Raw genomic sequence first — 18,646 nt, forward strand, 5'->3', positions numbered from 1 at the left:
ATTACAGAGTAGGACTCAAACTCAGTCACCCGCCTCCAAATCCTGGACTTGTTCCTCCCTGCTGAGTACCCCTACCCCCACCTTCCAGCATAGGACTTACCTTACCAGGCGGTAGGATTAAAAATGGATGCATTCTGACGCATTCTGTCCTACTGGGAAAGTCTGGTGCCGCCTGTCAGAGTGCTGCCTTATATCCTGGGACCCCACTGTCAGGGGGGAAACAAGGCACCACACCCTTGGTATTATTTGCTTTGCTGTGTCCCTCCTCCAGGGAATTCATATTTCCAGATGATCAGAATAGACTTTTTTTGTGGTCGTTTCAGTGGCTCAGGCTGCTACAACATAATACCAGTGCCTAGAGGTCTTAAACAACCAACATTCATCCCTCAGGGTTCTAGAGGCTGGGAAGTTCAAGATCCAGGTGCCAGCCAATTCAGCCTGTGGTGAGCACTCTCTTCCTGCTTGGCAGATGGTGGCCTTCTCATTGTGCCCTCACGGACCAGAGCGGGGAGAGAGGATGCAAACTCCCGGATGTCTCATCTTACAAGGGTACTCACTAATCCCAACATGAGGACCCCACCTTCATGACCTGATCACCTCCAGGAAGGCCCACCTCTTAATTCCAGGGTTTATCAATATATAAATTCTGGGAGGATGCAGACATTCAGTCCGGAGCGGTGGTGGAACACACAGGCTTCAGTGTACACCTGGGAGGGACAGGTGTTTCTGGAATGCAGATGCTGACTCGGGAGGTCTGCAGTGGGGCCTGGGGTTCACATTTCTAATATACTCCCAGGTTGTACTTTTGGTTCAGAGACACACTCTGAGTATTAAGATCCTGGCTGAAAGCTGGGCCCTTCTGGCAAAGCCCAGATCACAGGAGGTGGGGGCTGGTCTGAGGGTTCCACCCAGGGGTCCAACTGGCCCTGATGGAGCTCCAACCTAGTGAACCCAACTGTTCGCTTGTCCCAGGACAGGAGTCCAGCCTGACTCCCCAGCTCATTGCTAAGTTTAGGCAGAGGGTGGACACTCAGGAAATGTGCATTGAACAGGGAGGGTTTGGAAGAGTTAGAAGACACTGTGAGATGGGCCTGGGCACAGCCAGCTTCAGCAGGCCGACCACGTGCACGGTATTTACTGAATCCTCTTGGGTGCCAGGGCCTGTTCTTGGTGCTAGGGATACAAGAGTAGAACTCATATAATATAGTGAAGGAAGACAAGGACCTCATCCATGACTGGGGTGACTGATGTCGGATGTGAAAAGTGATAGGTGTGATGGAGGGGTGGAGGTCCCAGAGGACTTTTGAGCTGAGATATAAGTTTTGAGCAGGAGCCAGCCCTGCAAAGATCTGGGGGAAGAACATCCAGGCAGGCAGTTGTTCAGTCACTCAGTCGTGTCAACTCTTTGCGACCCCGTGGACTGCAGCACACCAGGCTTCCCTGTCCTTCACTGTGTCCTGGAGTTTGCTCAAAGTCACGTCCTTTGAGTTGAGTGATGTCATCCAACCATCTCACCCTCTGTCACCCCCTTCTGGATGGAGACAATGTGAATGAACTTCTGCCCAGCCTCTCTCCACATAGAAATTACTGTCCAGCAGGTAAGAGAGTAGTTTTTTCAGTAGTCATGTATGGATGTGAGAGTTGGACCATAAAGAAAGCTGAGCACCAAAGAATTGATGTTTTAGAACTGTGGTGTTAGAGAAGACTCTTGAGAGTCCCTTGGACTGCAGGGAGATACAACCAGTCCATCCTAAAGGAAATCAGTCCTGAATATTCATTGGACGTTCTGATGCTGAAGCTGAAGCTCCAATACTTTGGCCACCTAATGTGAAGAACTGACTCATTTGAAAAGACCCTGATGCTGGGAAAGATCGAAGGCAAAAGGGTATGACAGAGGATGAGATTGTTGGATGACATCACCAACTCGATGGACATGAGTTTGAGCATGCTCCGGGAGTTGATGATGGACAGGGAAGCCTGGGGTGCTGCAGTCCACAGAGTCGCAAAGAGACAGACACGACTAAGTGACTGAACTGAAGGAAGAGAGGCATAAATCAAATACTCCGGGGCAGTGTGAAATTGTAACCTTGACCAAGAGAGCCAAGGTAGCTGGTAGTCAGAGAGCTTATCTTATGAGGATTTGACATAGTCGAGAGGAAGTGAGGCCTGGGCTGAAGGGAGTTCAGCAGGTGACGAGGAAAGGGTAGAGGATTCCAGACAGCAGGTCAGCATGTGCAAAGGTCCTGTGGGAGGAGCACAGTAAATAGGGCTGAAAAAAAGGCCCATGTGTGGACTTCCCTGATGGTCCAATGGCTAAGACCTCCCACTCCTAATGCAGGGGCCCCAGGTTCATTCCCTGGTCAGGGAACTAGATCACACATGTTACAACTAAGACCTGGCACTGCCAAATGTTATAAATATTTAAATAGTTTTTTTTTTTTTTTTAAAGGCCCACATGGCTGGAGTGAAGGGAGTGAGGGAGTGAGAGGCTCATCTCCTGAGGGGCTCAAGGGGCATCAGGCAGCAGCAGAGCCTCTGCTGGGTCTCTGTCCACTCCCAGGGCACTTGAGCTGGCTCCTGCCCATCTATGTCATCCTTGATGCAATTAGGAATGTTCCCTAGTGGCACAATCGGACACAAGCCCCAACCTTCTGCAAAATGGGTCCTTCTTTCCCTTTGCTGTGGTTCTTGGCTAAATTAGGTTCCCTGGTTGCAGAATGATACAATCGCCCCATGGGCACTAGGGTTCCCAGGGCACAGATGACTTGGAGGCAACAGAGATGCCAAGTACCTCTTCTATCAGCCCAAGTGGAAACCCAAGATGTCTATTTTAGGCCATAGTGGTTGCCAGATGTGCTGCTGGTTTCCAAGAGTAAGGAAGGAACCTCGAATGAAACTTGATCGAACCTGAATGAAATGCCCAGCTCCTCTCTATTCATCTGTACCCAGAAGAGTGTCTTCCTGGGGTTGACTTCCCATAGCCCAGGCAACCCTAGCATTTAGGGGGTGTACTGATGGATGGCTTCCCAGGTGGTACTAGTGGTAAAGAACCTGCCTGCCAATGCAGGAGACATAAGAGATGTGGGTTTGATCCCTGGGTTGGGAAGATCCCCTGGAGAAGGAAATGGCAACCCTCTCCAGTATTCTTGCCTGGAAAATCCCATGGAAGAGGAGGCTGGTGGGCTACAGACCATGGGGTCACAAAGAGTCAGACATGACAGAAGCAACTTAGCATGCATGCACTGCTGGATGGAGGGGTGGAGCCCACTGCAGGGCTGAGGTGAGGGGCTGGGTGTCTGGGAGGGTCCTAAGTTTCACCACGCCCCCCAGAGGTGGGGACCCAGTTTGCATCATCAGTAGTAGCTAAGACTTCCTGTGTTTGTTCTGTCCATGAGGGGCTTTCCCAGTGGCAAAGAATCTGCCTGCGATTCTCCTGAGACATGGGAGATGCAGGTTCGATCCTGGGCCAGGAAGATCCCCTGGAGAAGGAAATGGCAACCCACTCTAGTGTTCTTGCCTGGAAAAATCCCACGGACAGAGGAGGCAGGCATACTGTTACTCGCTCCGTTTTACTGATGAGAAAACAGGCATGGCGAGTGAAGGGGCTTCTCCCAGGCTTCAGAGCTGAGAACCAGACCCCATCCACGTGCACCATCCTGCCTGGCCCCACCCCTCCACGTGCACTGCAGACGTAGGCCTGCCTCCCAGAACAACCCCTCAGCAACACACAGATTCATCGATCCCATATTTGATTGATCCCCTTGAGAACATTGTTTGATCCAACCCCCAGCCTCCCTCTGGACCACAATGGATCTCCCTGAACTTCCAAAGAATCTCATCTGGGCCTCCTCTGAAACATTCTGCATTCTCAACTTTGCATTACATTTATCTGCGTGGGACCTGTGGGGCCGTGACTGCCTACGTACTATATCCACCAATACAGCATCGTCATCCTCTCCCTGTTCATTAAGCAAATGAACAGATCAATCCATCAATCAATAAAAATCGACTGAGCACCACCACCACCACCACCACCACGGCAAGATGCTACCCTGCTATACTGTTTGATCTGGCAGCCAAGCCACTTTAAACTTAAATTACCAATCAATTAAAATTAAGTAAAATTTAAAATTCCATTTCTCAGTAGCACCAGCACATTTCAAGCACCTCATAGCTGCCTGTGACATAGGGAACATTCTCATCGTGGCAGAAAGTGCTATTGCCACATAGAACCCAGAGAGAATTTAGTTTTCTATACAAGCCCTGCCTTCAAGAAGCTTATGATTTAATGAACGGGTGGGGAGAGGGTAGGCAAGGCTCTAGAAAAACTTAATTGGGGGAAGAAAAATTCTAGGACAAGTGGTATTTCTGCGTTAGCCAGTGACCTAATTCAAAAACTAGCTTAAGAACAGAAAGGATTGATCAGCATCTCTAAAGAATAGTGCCGGATGCAACTTCCCGGGCAGCCCAGTGGTTAAGAATCTGCCTGCCAGTGCAGGATACATGGGTTCGATCCCTAGTCCAGGAACTAAGATTGCTGGGGCAACAAAGCCTGTGAGCTACTACTGAAGCCCGCACGCTCTAGAGCCTGCGTGCCACAGCTACTGATGCCCCATGCTCCATCACAGGAGAAGTCACTGCAAGAGGCCCGCGCACCACAGCGAGGAAGCAGCCCCGCCCACAGCAACCAGAGAAAGCCCATGGACGGCAACGAAGACCCAGCGCAGCCATGAATAAATGAGTTTAAAAAACAAAGAATAGTGAAAGACAACTAGCTCTGGATCCAGAGTGTCGAGTGATATTTTCAGGATCTTCATCTTTCCTCATCCCTTGGCTTTGCCTTTCTATGTCAGATTCATTTCCAGACAGGTTCATTTCCAGGCAAAACTGCCACAAGACACACAGACTCCCAGCTTAGCTACCCATACATAAAAGAGGCTCTCACCCGGTAGTTCTAGTAAAGTCTCAGGGTGGAAGCCCATGGGCTGAGTAGACTAGGGTCACAAGCCCACCAGCGGTGGGATCAGCCCAGAGTGTCATGTCCTGAGGGGACCCCACATGCACTGACTGAAGAACCCAGTGCCCTGGGACTCTCAGGGGACTTTGTGGTGTGGGATCCTTTCATGTGGCCTGAGGGGGCAGAGGTGGGAGATTCGTCTTTCCTGCAAGACGCTTCCTCTTCCTTGCAGTGGGGCAGGGCTCCCCAGGGAAGAGGAGCCCCTGATATTCAGAGAGGAAAAAGAACCTTGAGTCCAGGTGCCTGACAGCACCAGAAACAGAAGTGAGAATTCAGAGATCGAGTCTAGTAGCCAACACTGACCAGACACTTGCCCTGTCTAAAAACGGCAGGGTTTTTAGACCTCTGCCCTGCTGACACCCTGGAGGTACTTCGGGGGTTAGAGTGCTGTCCTGTGCATCAAGGGATGTTTAGCAGCATCCCTTGCCCTCACTCACTAGAAGACAAGAGCGTAACCCCCTCTAGACATGACAGCCCCAAGTTTCTCCAGACATTACCAGATACCTGCCATGGAGGCAAAATCATTTGCAATTGAGAGTCACATCTGTATGCAGTTTTGCCCATTTACTACTCCCAGAACCCCTTTCTGATAAACATTGTTTTTCTCCTCTGGGCTTCCCTGGTGGCTCAGATGGTATAGAATCTGCCTGCAATGCAGGAGACCAGGGTTCAACCCCTGGGTCAAGAAGATCCACTGGAGAAGGAAATGGCAACCCACTCCAGTATTCTTGCCTGGGAAATCCCATGCACAGAGGAGCCTGGCGGGCTACAGTCCACAGGGTCGCAGAGTCGGACTCAACTGAGTGACTAACACTGACTTTTCTCACCTGACAAATAGGGAAACTGAGGTACAGAGACGTTACATAGATTCCCAGAGTCCCGAGCTGGCCCGTGGGAGCTGAAATCTTAGCACCGCAGACAGGCTCTCTGCAGACTCTGCACTGGTACCCACTGCCCTGAGGCTGGCCGGCCACACCCAGCTGTTTACAGTTAAGAAATTCCTCAAGCCAGATGTTTGCAGGGCTGAAGATACTTCCCAAGACTAAGTGGGGGCATTACCGGAAGGCGAGATCCACTCCCTCTGCCTAGCAGAAAATTGCTCTGTAAATTACGGGTTTAAAAGGCAAAGTCAGCTCCTGAGCTCCTGACTTCAAACAAGGTAACAATTTAGGGATCAGAATGGTCTGGTTGAGTGAGTACTTATAATGGCTCATCCTCCTCCCCGTTTTATTAAAAAAACAAACAAAACAGGAAACAAGAAAATCAGTGACGGAGTCTGACAGCAGCTGATGTGCCAGTTTGCCTTCTCTTTCAACCACACTGGGAGCTGTAGACCTGGCAGGGACTAATGCCCCCTGCCTCCCTCCACTCCCCCCGCTTTCCTCCCTGCTAGCTCGGCCACAGACACAGGCCGTGTGACCTGGGCCACTTCCTTTCCCTGTTGGGCCTCAGGATCTCACGTTCCCCTCTTCTGTTGGCCTTGTGGATTGCTGATCACGTGCCCTCTTGCCCTGCGGCCTCCACCACCAGCCCCACACCCCGCCTTCGGGGAGAGCAGATGATCCAGGCTGGAACCCTAACCCAGCCCTGCACCCCTCTCCCCCCAGCCATTGCGATGGCCCCAGGAGTGGGCCCTGAGACCTGAGAAGGGAACGTCAGAATCCCTTCCTGGATGGTTTCAGATCATGAGTGGAAGGTTAGCTCTTGCTTTCCTTTTGGATCTTGAGCTATGCAATTGCCCCAGAGTGCGGGCTGCCATGTCCCTCCCACAAGGAGATACCCAAGAGAAGGAGGCCAAACCACAGCCCCATGTAAGATGGAGGAGGGAGCAGGGTGGACTGTCATACTCCCTGGATCCCACTGTCCCTGAAGCCAAGTCCACCCCTGCTTCCTGGGGGGTTGGTTAAATGACCCTCCCCCCTCCCTCACGCCTTCCCGATATTAGTTGGCTAGGGTCATCCTAACATCAGGGCTTTTTGAAACCCAGAAATTTAATGTCCCACAGTTCTAGAGTCTAGAAATCCAAGACCGAGGTGTTGGCAGGGTGGGTTTTCTCTGAGGCTCTCTTTCGTTTGTAGACAGTCATCTTCTCCCTGTGTAGCCCCTCTGCGTGTGGGTGTCCTAATCTCTTCTTATAAGGACACCAGTCACATGGATCAGGGTCCACCCTGATCTCATGTAAACTTAATAATCTCATGTAAACTTAATCACCCTTTAAAAGACTCCCATCTCGAGATGGGAGGGAGGTTCAAAAGGGAGGGGATATATGTATACCTTCTTGGCTGGAAAATCCCATGGACGGAGGAGCCTGGTAGGCTGCAGTCCATGGGGTCGCTAAAAGTCGGACACTTACTGAGCGACTTCACTTTCACTTTTCACTTTCATGCATTGGAGAAGGAAATGGCAACCCACTCCAGTGTTCTTGCCTGGAGAATCCCAGGGACGGGGGAGCCTCCTGGGCTGCCGTCTGTGGGGTCGAACAGAGTCGGACACGACTGAAGCGACTTAGCAGCAGCAGCAGCATGGCTGATTAATGTTGAGGTTTGACAGAAAACAACAAAATTCTGTAAAGCAATTATCCTTCAATTAAAAAAAAAGACTCCCATTTCCAAATACAGTCACATCCTGAGGTACGGGGTTTAGGATTTCAACATATGAATTTGGGGGGCACACAATTTAGTCTATGACACTCCCATACAGGCCCACTACCACCTGCTTAAATCGACTGGAATTGGGTTTCAATCTCTAGACCCTAAAAGATACCCCTCCACCCACCGGGCTTCACCCCAAAGCAATCCCTGTCCTTTTTCCCACCCGCTACTTTCCAGACACCTACACACATATGCTCACATGCATGCAGACACACAACCTCCCCCTGCATTTCAAGCATTCTGTCTGCATTACACAGAATAATGGAAAGATGAAATAATCTTTAAATTCTTTTTTTTTTTTTTTTAACTGACCCACTCTTCCTAGCTAGAGATGCCCTCCCTTGAGCTTGTGATGTTGCAAAGTCAGAGGCCGAACTGCATTTGTGGAGGATATGCCTTTGTTGTTCTGTGTCTCCTTGTTGCCACCCACTGTCTCAATGCTGCTCTGTTCAGCAGGGTCTTCTCCAGAACCACTCAGCTCTGGATCAGCACAGAGGTCAGTCTGGAGCCAAGAGGGCAGAGCTAGCGTCACCCTGGCAACACTGAGCCTGAGATCCCGGGGAGCCTTGCGCTCCAGGCAGATGGCATCGTCTGAAGTAGATGGTGGACCCAATAAGGTCTCTGACCTCAAAAAATGGACAAAAAGGAACTTCCCTGGTGGTCCAGTGGCTAAAACTCAGAGCTACCAATGCAGGGGACACAGGTTCCATCCCTGGCCAGGGAATTAGAGCCCACACATCACAACTAAGGATCCACATGCCAAAGCTAAAAAAGATCCCGCATGCTGCAAGGAAGACTGAAGATCCCACATGCCACAGCTAAGACCTGGGACAGCCAAATAAGTAAATATTCTTAAAAAATAATGTTTAAAAATGTGGACATAAAAGAAACAACATGAAAGCAGAGTCTGTGAGGAAAACAAACAATCCAGGAGGGGGAGAAACCTGCACGAGATGCCCGCTAGGTGGGCAGGGGGCCAAGCAGGCAGGTTCATTGGCACCTTCGTTCTCTGGAACTGTCCAGGGTCGTGGTTTTGCAGGCACTTAACTGAACGAACTCCAGCATTGAGGTGGTCGGCAGCACCAGGCTGACTTGCTAAAGATGGTCCCCCTTTCACAGATGCAGCCCCTTGGGTATGTGGAATCACGGGGTGCAGTGTACATTCATGGGAAAGCAGCCAGGAGCATCACCGAGGTCCACCTCCAAACCCGAGTGGACAGCTCCTCTGAGGCCAGGTTACCCAACACCACTCGGACTGTGCCTGCCACACCCTCAGACCAGCTCTACATTAGTGATGTCACATCTTAGTCCATTTGGACTGTGATAACCAAGTGCCCCAGACAGGGGTGAGGAGGGCTTCAAAACAACAGAAATGTTTCTCAGAGTTCTGAAGGCTGGAAATGTAAGATCAGGGTGGTGATGCAGCCAGGCTCTGGTGTGAGCCTTCTTCCAGGTGGAAGACAGGTGTCTTCTCATTGAGTCCTTGTCAGGCAGAAGGGACGAGGGAGCTGTCTGGGGTCTCTTTTATAATGAGGGCATTAATCCCATTCATGAAGGCTCCACCCCCATGACCTAATCATCTCCCAAAGGCCCCACTGCCAAATACCAAGACACTGGAATTAGGCTGGGGGTGCAAACATTCAGTCTGTAACATATATATATGTATTTTAAATATGGCTCAGGCCCCACATTGCTACTTATCTCTGTGAAACCACAGCCCTGGGATTTTTTTTTTAAGATTTTTTTCATTTAGATCATTTATAAAGACTTTATTGAATTTGTTACAATATCGCTTCTGTTTTATGTTTTGGTTTTTTGGCCTTGAGGTATTTGGGATCTTATCTCCATGACCTGGGATTGAACCCACACTCCCTGCATTGGAAGACAAAGTCTTAACCACTGAACCAGCAGGGAAGTCCTGCCCTGGGATGCTGACTTTATTTTTTCTAATACATCAACATACATACATGTACACATGTACATACAATGTATACGTTCCTATATGTAACAAGCTGCCATAAGTATGTAAATGGCTGTCACAACAAATGTTTGTCCGTGTGTCCCCCATGGTCAGATCACACTCCATGAGGGGTACAGGTGAGGCACTGGGAACCACTCATGTTCTACTGCACAAGAGTTCTCACTCAGCGACTGAAGATTTCCGTGACAGCAACCTGGTGATTATTATGCACACCCCCACCTTGCTCCCCAAGACCTCTGCCTCCCAGATACAGACCTCCAAGCCTTCCCCTTGGTTCTTCCTCACGGTCTCCCCTCCTCTTACTTCCATCTCCTCCTCTTCTGGACATCCCTTTCATAAATATGTCACTGAAATGAAACTCCCAACAGATCTAAGCCATCTGTCCAGTAGACTGTTAACACAGGGCCCATTTCCTAAGGGCCAGGTGGCACCAATGGTAAAGAACCTGCCTGCCAATGCAGGAGACTTAAGAGACACAAGTTGGATGCCTGAGTTGGAAAGATCCCCTGGAGCAGGGCATGGCAACCCACTCCAGTGTTCTTGCCTGGAGAATCCCATGCAGAGAGCCTGTAGGTCTCTAGTCCATAGGGTCGCATAGAATCAGACACCACTGAAGTGACTTAGCACATACACAGGCCCTGTGCTAAGGGCTCTGTACATTATTTATTGCATCAAGTCTTCCAACAAACCCAACAGACAAGACATTGGCCTAAGGTCACAAAAGCAGCAACAGCAAAAGTAGGACACGAACCTAGATGCTTTTAACTACTACATTATATCCTTGTTTAATCTAGATGGTATGTTTCTAACAATATGACTGAATAGAACATTGGTTGTTTTTTGTTTTTTTTTTCTTTTTTTAAAGTCCACATCCCACAGTTGGCTCACTTATCTTATGAGCTGCTGAATCAGTGGTGTTCAAGTCAAATTGCCCTTGGAGTTATTGGAGAAGTCTGGTTAAGAATTCAGATTCCAAGGACTTATTCCAAACCTAGTAATTTAGAATTTAGAAGTAGGGCTTGGGGATCTATACTCTAAAGCTAAATGGCAAGTTTTCTGATGGAGGTGTGGAGTGGGGCTCGTGCAGACGTATTTTTCAAAACCTCTTTGTGTGATTCTGTGGCACCACCAGAGGTTGGGACCACTGCCCTGGGTTAAAAGCCAGGGTAGATGCTGGGCTTCCCTGGTTCGGTTCGGTTCTGTTCGGTTCAGTCGCTCAGTCGTGTCCTACTCTTTGCGACCCCATGAACCGCAGCACGCCAGGCCTCCCTGGTGGTACATTGGTAAAGAATTTACCTGCCAATGCAGGAGACACAGGCTCGATTTCTGGGTCAGAAAGATCCCCTGGAGGAGGAAATGGCAATCCATTCCAGTATTGCCTGGAGAATCCCATGCAAGAGGAGCCTGGCAGGCTACATACAGTCCGTGGTGCCGTAAAGAGTCGACTGAGCCAGAGATCGTGTTTGGGCCATTACGACCTGCAGTCCCATAACTCGCCACTAGATGGCACGATGATGCACTCCTCACCACAGCCCCGCCCAACCCAGGAAAGAGCAAACCAGCACAGACTGCCCAGCAATCCAGGCCCAACAAGCCAGCTGCAGGGGGATCCTTGCCCTCTCCTGCAGCCCGAAAAGGGCGGCTCTTCTTTCCACACAGAAGACAAGGAACACATCTTCAGTGGGACAAGCAAAATTTGGAAGCTGGCCTCAGGAACAATTTGCCACCTGTTGACCCACCCAGATTCCCTCCCACCCAGGAGACCACCACCACCCTCCCCCCTACCCTCCCCAGCAGAAGTCCAGCTGCAGTAAGGGGCCAATGCCAACGAGGAGGCCTGCCTCTGTGACGCAACTTCAACAGGAGGCACCAGCTGTTTCCCTTCTCCGAGAAAGTCCCAGGTGGGTGGCCTCCAGGAGCAGGACACCATGGTGAACAGGTGGGGAGCAGCCATCCATTGTTCCCAGGGTGAGAGGGATAAAAACAGCCTCTGGCGACTGTGTGAGCAGCCCGGAGGGAATCAGACACACAGCTGTGGGGCCTGAGGAATGTCCATAAACTTCACCTTGTCCAGCACCTGCCTCCTCCTCATGTTCCTGCAGAATGAATAGGCCTTCCTTCTGGTCTCTGGGTGTGCCAAGGAGGACCTCTCCCTCTTGGGTGCCAGGATGCCACAGGGACAATCAGGCAGCTGTGTACAGGGTGTGGGGTGTGGGGAGGGAGACACCTCGGGACAAATGAAGACAGGAATGTGGAAGGACTATAAGAGAATTTATGGCCCCCAAACCTCCTAATCCCTAGAACATGTGACTATGTTACCTTATGTGACAAATAAGGAATCAAGGAACTGATTGCTAATCAGGAAACCTTAAAATAGGGAGATTATCCTATTTTAGGATTGTCTGGGTGGACCCACTGTAATCCTATGGGGCCTTAAAAGATGATGAGAAAGATGATGAGCGAGACAGAAAAGGAGAGCTGACGCATTGGAAAAGACCCTGATACTGGGAAAGACTGAGGGCTAGAGAAGGGGCAACAGAGGATGAGATGGTTGATGGCATCACTGACTCAATGGACATGGATTTGAGCAAACTCCGGGAGATAGTGAAAGACAGGGAAGCCTGATGTGCTACAGTTCTTGGGGTTGCGAAGAGTCAGACACAACTTAGCGACTGAACAACAACAAAGACCCATGTCAGACTGCTGCCTTGCAGAACTCTGAGTGTGTTAGTCACTCAGTTGTGTCCAACTCTTTGTGACCCCGTGGACTGGAGCCCACCAGGCTCCTCTGTCCATGAAGTTCTCCAGGCAAGAATACTGGAGTGGGTTGCCATTCCCTTTTCCAGGGATCTTCCCGACTCAGGGATTGAACCTGCGTGTCCCACATTGCAGGCAGATTCTTTATTGACTGAGCCACCAGAGAAGAACTCTAAAATAATGCATTTTAGTTGTTTAAACCGCTAAATTTGGGAACTGATACACCAGCCCTAGGTATCTAGTACACTGAGCAAGGCAGCATACCACAGTGGATCACAGTTGATTCACATTTCAGCCCAGTGAGGCAGGTGAAACGGCCTCCATTTTACAGATGAGGCTCAGTGAGCTTGAGAAATGTGCTAGTTTTACATCACAGATAAAGAGGAAAAGCTGGCATCAAACTGTTTCTGCCTCACTCCAAGCCTGTGTTCTTTCTAATGCACCCGATCTCAAATCGATGCCCAGGTGCAGCAGGCAGCTCCTATAATGGCTCCAATGGCCCCACTTCCTGGTGTTCATGCTCTGATCAAATCCCCTTCCCAGGAGTGTGCCTTGCTTCTAAGAATATTGTTGTTGTTCAGTCACTCAGTCATGTCCAACTCTTTGCGACCCCATGGACTGTAGCACACCAGGCTCCTCTGTCCTTCACTAACTCCCAGAGTTTGCTCAAATTCACGTCCATTGAGTTGGTGATGCTATCTAACCATTTTATCCAGCAAAAAGGATGGGATGTCACTCCTGAGGCTAGGTTATAAAAGACTGAACTCACTCACTCTCCACCTCTCTTCTCATTCTCTGTCCCTTCTTTGCTCTCATCGACGATGCCACCTGCCAAGTTGTAAGCTGAGCTACGGACAGACTCATATGGCAAGGAACTGAGGTCGGTCTCAGACCAACAGCCAGCAGGGACCTGAATCCTACCAGTGAATGAGCCTGGAGACGACTCTTGCCTCATGGAGACCTGAGCTGGAGCAGCCTCAGCTGGCACCTTCATTGCAGCCTGTCAGTGACCTTGAGCCGATGTCCCCCAGCTAAGCCACACCTGGATCCTGACCCTTAGAAACTGTGAGATAGTGACTGCTGTTTTTCCCAGAACCACCAAGTTTGGAGAAGCTTCGTTGCACAGCAGTAGATAACTAATACACCAAGGGAATAATGATTTACAGGAACACAGCACTTCCTTTCCAAAATGTACTTAAAAGTTTGATAAAACTGATAAATGACATCTAATTGGTGTGTGTGTGGGGGGGGAGGTGCTCAGTCACTCAGTCGTGTCTGACTCTTTGCAGCCCCGTGGACTGTAGCTTGCCAGGCTCCACTCTCCTTGGAATTTTCCAGGCAAGAATACTGGAGCAGGTTGCCATTTCCTACTCCAACTGGTAGCTAGCAGAAATGTATTATTATTATTTAACACCAAAAACATTTTGTATTGAAGTGTAGCCAATTAACAATGTTGTGAGCATTTCAGGTGATCAGTGAAGGGACTCTGCCATACATATGCATGTCTCCATTCTCCCCCAACCACCCCACCCATCCAGACTGGCACATAACATTGAGCAGAGCTCCGTGTGCTGTACGGTAGGTTTTTGTTGGTTATCCATTGTAAATAGAGCAGTGTGTACATGACCTTCCCAAAGTCCTCAACTCGCGCTTTTCCCAGGCAGCCGTGAGTTTGTTTTCCAAGTCTGTGAGTCTTTCTGTTTTGTAGGTAAGTCCATTTGTATCATTTAACAGGAATTAAACCAATAATAGCTCATCTTACACAGTGCTTACTAGGTGCCAGGCACTTTTCTAAGTTCTTTAAATAGAACAAAATTCACTCAGTCCTCATAACCACAAGCAAGTATTCTTAGTATCACACTTTACAGATGAAGAAACTGAGGCATGGAAAAGTTAGGTTGTACTGTATATATTAAAGCAAATGTGAGTGCATTGCCATTCAGATCATCATTATTGTGAAAATGTTAAAACAGACATTGTGAAAGAATTCGATAACAAGCATAGGTATACTTGTCATCTGGATTGTACTACTTACCTTTTTTCTATACTTTCTCTATCACATATCTATCTCTTATGCTTGTACCAATCCATCAATACATCTGATTTTTTTAAATTAATTCATTTATTTGGCTGTGCTGGGTCTTAGTTGCGGCCTATGGGAGTCTAATTCCCCTGACCAGTGCTCAAACTTAGGCCCCCTGCACTGGGAGCGCAGAGTCTTAGCCACAAGACCATCAAGAAGTCTCGATATTTTACACACTCAAACGTGAGTGTCTAATTGAGAAGACTGTAAAAGTTGCATGAATCTGTTTAAGATAAACCACAGTATTGCACAGCAAGTCTGTGCCTGCCAGGCTGTGGCTCCAGCTCTGCCCCTTGTCCTGGGGGCACCCATCCTTCTCTGGGCCCCGCCTTGTTCCTGACAGGGCAGAGTCTGAGACATGGCATCACACAGAGCCTGGGGTTTCCGGCCACAAGTGAGCTGGTGTCCCTGTGGGAAAATGTTGCCCAGGACAGAGGCCACCAACCCTCACAGCACAAGGCTGGGGACACAAACACCCCAGGCTTGAAACACAGGGACATTCGAGGGAGCCTGGGGCAGGTCGCAGAGCTCCAGGCTAACATCTCAGCACCCGACCCAAGAAAACCCGCACACCATGCTGCATGCCCTGTGTTTAATGTTAAAGAGGCATCCTCCTCCCTCCGGAAACACTGGCCAACATCTGTCAGTCACCTCCGTCATGCCAGGCACTGTGATGGGCACTGGCCTTTCATTGAGAGAATAAGAGTGACCTGGCCGCTGCCCTCATGGAGCTGACAATGGAGGGAACAGGTACCGAAGGTTTTAATCTTCCTCAAGCTTTCAAATTTATTAAAAAAATTTTCTTGGAGTATAGTTAGTTTACAATGTTGTATTAGCTTCAGGTGTACAGTGACTCAGCTGCACACACACACATGCACTCCTTTTTAGAGTCTCTGCCCATGTATGTCGTTACAGAGTATTGGGTAGAGTTCCCTGTGCTCTCCAGTAGGTCCTCGCTAGTTATCCATTTTATACTTATGTTTTCTATATAGTCATGTGTCTAAGTCACTCCTAATCTCCCAATTCATCCAAATGACATTTGGGATAAATGTCACCAAGGCACAACCAGCAGGTTTGAACTCCACCTTTCAAAAAGGAAAAAATATTTTTCATTCTTTTCTTGATTTCTGCCCCAAACTCTTGCCCCATGAACCACTTGCAAATGATGGTCGGGAACGCAGTTAGCAATGACGGGTCCCAAGGCTATGCAGGCACAGAGATCATTTTCCCTGCCCCAGCCGGGCATATGCAGCCGCTGGAGCGCATCCTCTGAATTCCAACTTCTGGTTGTAGGTCTGATTCTGAGGGAAATGAGCCTCTCCTTAGAGGACTGGTGGCAACTAAGACCCTGCCCATGAGCCTGCCTGCCTGCCTTCAAATATCCGTGCAGCCTCTTACGAACTGTGAGACCCTGGACATGTATGTTACCTCTCTGGGCCTCAGTCTGCTCATCTGTAAAATGGGGTGGCAATAACCCTTCCTTCCTGGGTTGTCATGAGGATGAAATGGTAAGGGAGCCATAGGCCCTGGGACATGGTCTCCCCCAGGTGGTTGTTAGGGTCTATCAGTTACAGATCTTGTAGTTTTTCTTCTCACCCTTGTACTGTTGTCCGAGTGAGCCCTTGTAACCAGCTGGGAGATTCCTGCCTCTGGGGCTGTGGGGGTCATCTCCAGGCTGAGGCCAAAGAGCTGGAGCAAGGTGAAAACAAGATGCTATTCTCTGAGCTCCTCAGGAAGGACTGTGACGAGAGAAGGTGGGATGCAGGTCGACTGGGAGGAGTAGGGTCTGGGAGGCGGCCCTGGGGTGGCCCTGCCAACACTCCTCGCCTAGGCCTCCTGCCCTGTCTTCAGCACATCTGTGCTCCTGGCTCCTCTCCAGCTGCGCCCCGAGCCTCTGAGCCCCTCAGCCGAAGTGGCCTTGTCAGGGAGCCACTGCAGGCATAGAACCAATGCTCTTCAGGAATCTTCCAGAATCATCCAACACAGGAAGACCCCTCACCAGCCGAAGCAGCAGAGGGTCCTGGGACCAGCTCTTTGTCTCTTGTCTGGGCCAGCCCCGGGACGTGAGAGCTGGCTAGTGGGGCCCCTGCCTTTCTCATGGACAGTGGAGCATGTGGTCTGACGAGCTGACATCACAGGTGAGGGGATTGAGGTCCACAGAGGAGACATGGCTTGGCCAAGTTCACACAGCTTGCAAGAATCAAAGCCAGGTATTAAAAAAAAAAAAAAGCCAGGACTAGGATTAAAACTTTGGTCCTTACTCTTCTTAGTCCTGGCAGAGAGAACAGCTCTACAATCATCGCTTAAGGAAGAAATCCCTAAAGCAGTGGCGGTCACACTGTGCTCCACAGGACCCCAGAGGGCTCTGAGGAAACCCACAAGCACAGCTAGGAACATGCGATCCACAACTCACCCGACCAGGAGGTACTTTTAGACAGTCCGTGGAGGCTCAGTGACAGCTGAAAGGGGATGGGATTCAGCACCCAGGGACCTGCCTTCACCCCTTACCTCCTGCATGGCCTTGACGTAGAGGAGAACCCAAGCTCAGTTGCCTCATCTGGAAGGCACTTAAGAACAGTTGTATCTTTCTCTCCCTGGGTTGCGGGGGGATGAGCTCACCTAAAGGAGAATTATGAGCAGCAAAGCCTTTAAATCCCAGCATAAAATAATCACAGCTGAGTTCACCATGTACCCACCCATGCACTAGAGTTCAGAGTGGGGAGTGGTTCTAGCTGGGAAGGGAGCAGATGGAGGCAGAGAAATAGTTTGGAATTCTATTTGGAATGAAAGTAGATCACGCTGTGATGAGGGCTTCCCGGGTGGCTCCGTGATACAGAATCCACCTGCCAATTCAGGATACGTTGGTTTGATCCCTGGGTCAGGAATATCCCCTGGAGGAGGAAATGACAACCCACTCCAGTATTCTTGCTTGGGAAATCCCACAGACAGAGAAGCTACAGTCCATGGGGTCACAAAGAGTCAGACATGACTGAGCATGCACACACACACACATACTATGACACACACATCCTATGACACACACATCCATTCATCAAATGCTTATCAGATGTCCTTCTCTGGGTGGGATCTCAAGCTTGTCATAGGCAATAAGGAAACCCATGGGATGCAGTCCCTCCCTGCTCAAGGAGTTTATGTTCTACCAGAAAAAGACCTGTGGGCAAATCAATTCCCTGGAGAGTAATGGGCACTCTCCTAGGGTCCCAAGGCTCAGAAAAGGACAAAAAAAGAGATGCCCTGGCCTTCTGGGGCTCGCCAGTGTGCCTCATATGCATGTCTGGGGCGACAGAACAGCTGTTTTCTTTAACCAGAATTTGAGAAACATACAGGCAAGAGGAGAGGGGTGTCAGGGCCGAGTAGAAAGGGCCATGTACTGGTGGTCAGAGCAGGTAAGTTCAATTCCAGCACCGCCTCTGATCTTCTGGGTGACCCTGAGCACAGGAGCTGCAGCCTTTGCTGGCCTCAGCTTCTCACCCAGAAATGAGAGCATCTGGACAATGCAGTCCTTCCAGCCCCAACTATGGGGATTCAAGAAAAGATGGTGATGTTACAATTAGGACGCTTGGCCAAACAGGCCCTGGACTCGATGGCTCAGCTGGACTGCATTCCTTAGGGAGACAGTGGTGGTGGGGGTAAGGGGCCACCCCTCCCTCAGCTCTCTGCCTTTGTCCCAGAGGTGTCCTCCGCCCCGCACAAGCTCATCCCCAACATCTCCTTGTAGCTCTTCTTGAGAAGCGGTGGCCCTGTAATTAATGTTTATGACACACAGCACATGGGGCTGCCAGGTTACTTAGCACAGTCAGGAGTGGGCAGAAATGACCTGCATGTGATTGCCACCTTGGGCTCAGCTGAGGGTGAACAGTTGGGCTGCAGATTGTGGGCCCCATTATGCATGTCAGCTACGAGGGACGGTCATTATCAGGATGGTATCCCTCCCTGCCACCTGATAAATATGCTTGTCACACACAACTCATTTGCTGTTCTAATATTATCCTAGTTTGGGAAATAAAATGGACGTGGAAGACAGAACATGGAAAAGCAAAAAAGATAAACGCATTATATGCCCAAAACTTATGGATTAGAAAAGAGATGTAGCTATTTTTCTAATGACACAGATTCTATTAACTCTGAATCAGTAT

General features: G+C 49.7%; 2 long non-coding RNA genes across 5 annotated transcripts in view; one reads left to right on the plus strand and one right to left on the minus strand.

Annotated features, from left to right (window-relative positions):
• The window catches only part of LOC147356419 (uncharacterized), a 33,797-nt gene that overhangs the window by 12,076 nt on the left and 3,075 nt on the right, over positions 1-18,646 (minus strand). For 2 of the 4 annotated variants that reach the window (XR_015143242.1, XR_015143241.1), the window contains exon 2: positions 16,998-17,108. This is a non-coding gene — a long non-coding RNA (uncharacterized LOC147356419). Of the gene's footprint in view, positions 1-14,531; positions 16,680-16,997; positions 17,109-18,646 lie in introns of those variants that run through there. The other 2 variants (XR_015143243.1, XR_015143240.1) reach the window with 2 other exon arrangements.
• On the plus strand, positions 9,800-13,631 carry LOC147356420 (uncharacterized). Its single transcript, XR_015143251.1, has 2 exons — positions 9,800-11,550; positions 13,243-13,631. It is a non-coding gene; the product is annotated as an uncharacterized LOC147356420 (long non-coding RNA).

Source organism: Bos grunniens, chromosome 16 (assembly GCF_055505025.1).
Source record: "Bos grunniens cultivar Pamir isolate PY7600 chromosome 16, Bosgru_T2T1.0, whole genome shotgun sequence".
In the NCBI taxonomy this organism is placed as follows: domain Eukaryota; kingdom Metazoa; phylum Chordata; class Mammalia; order Artiodactyla; family Bovidae; genus Bos; species Bos grunniens.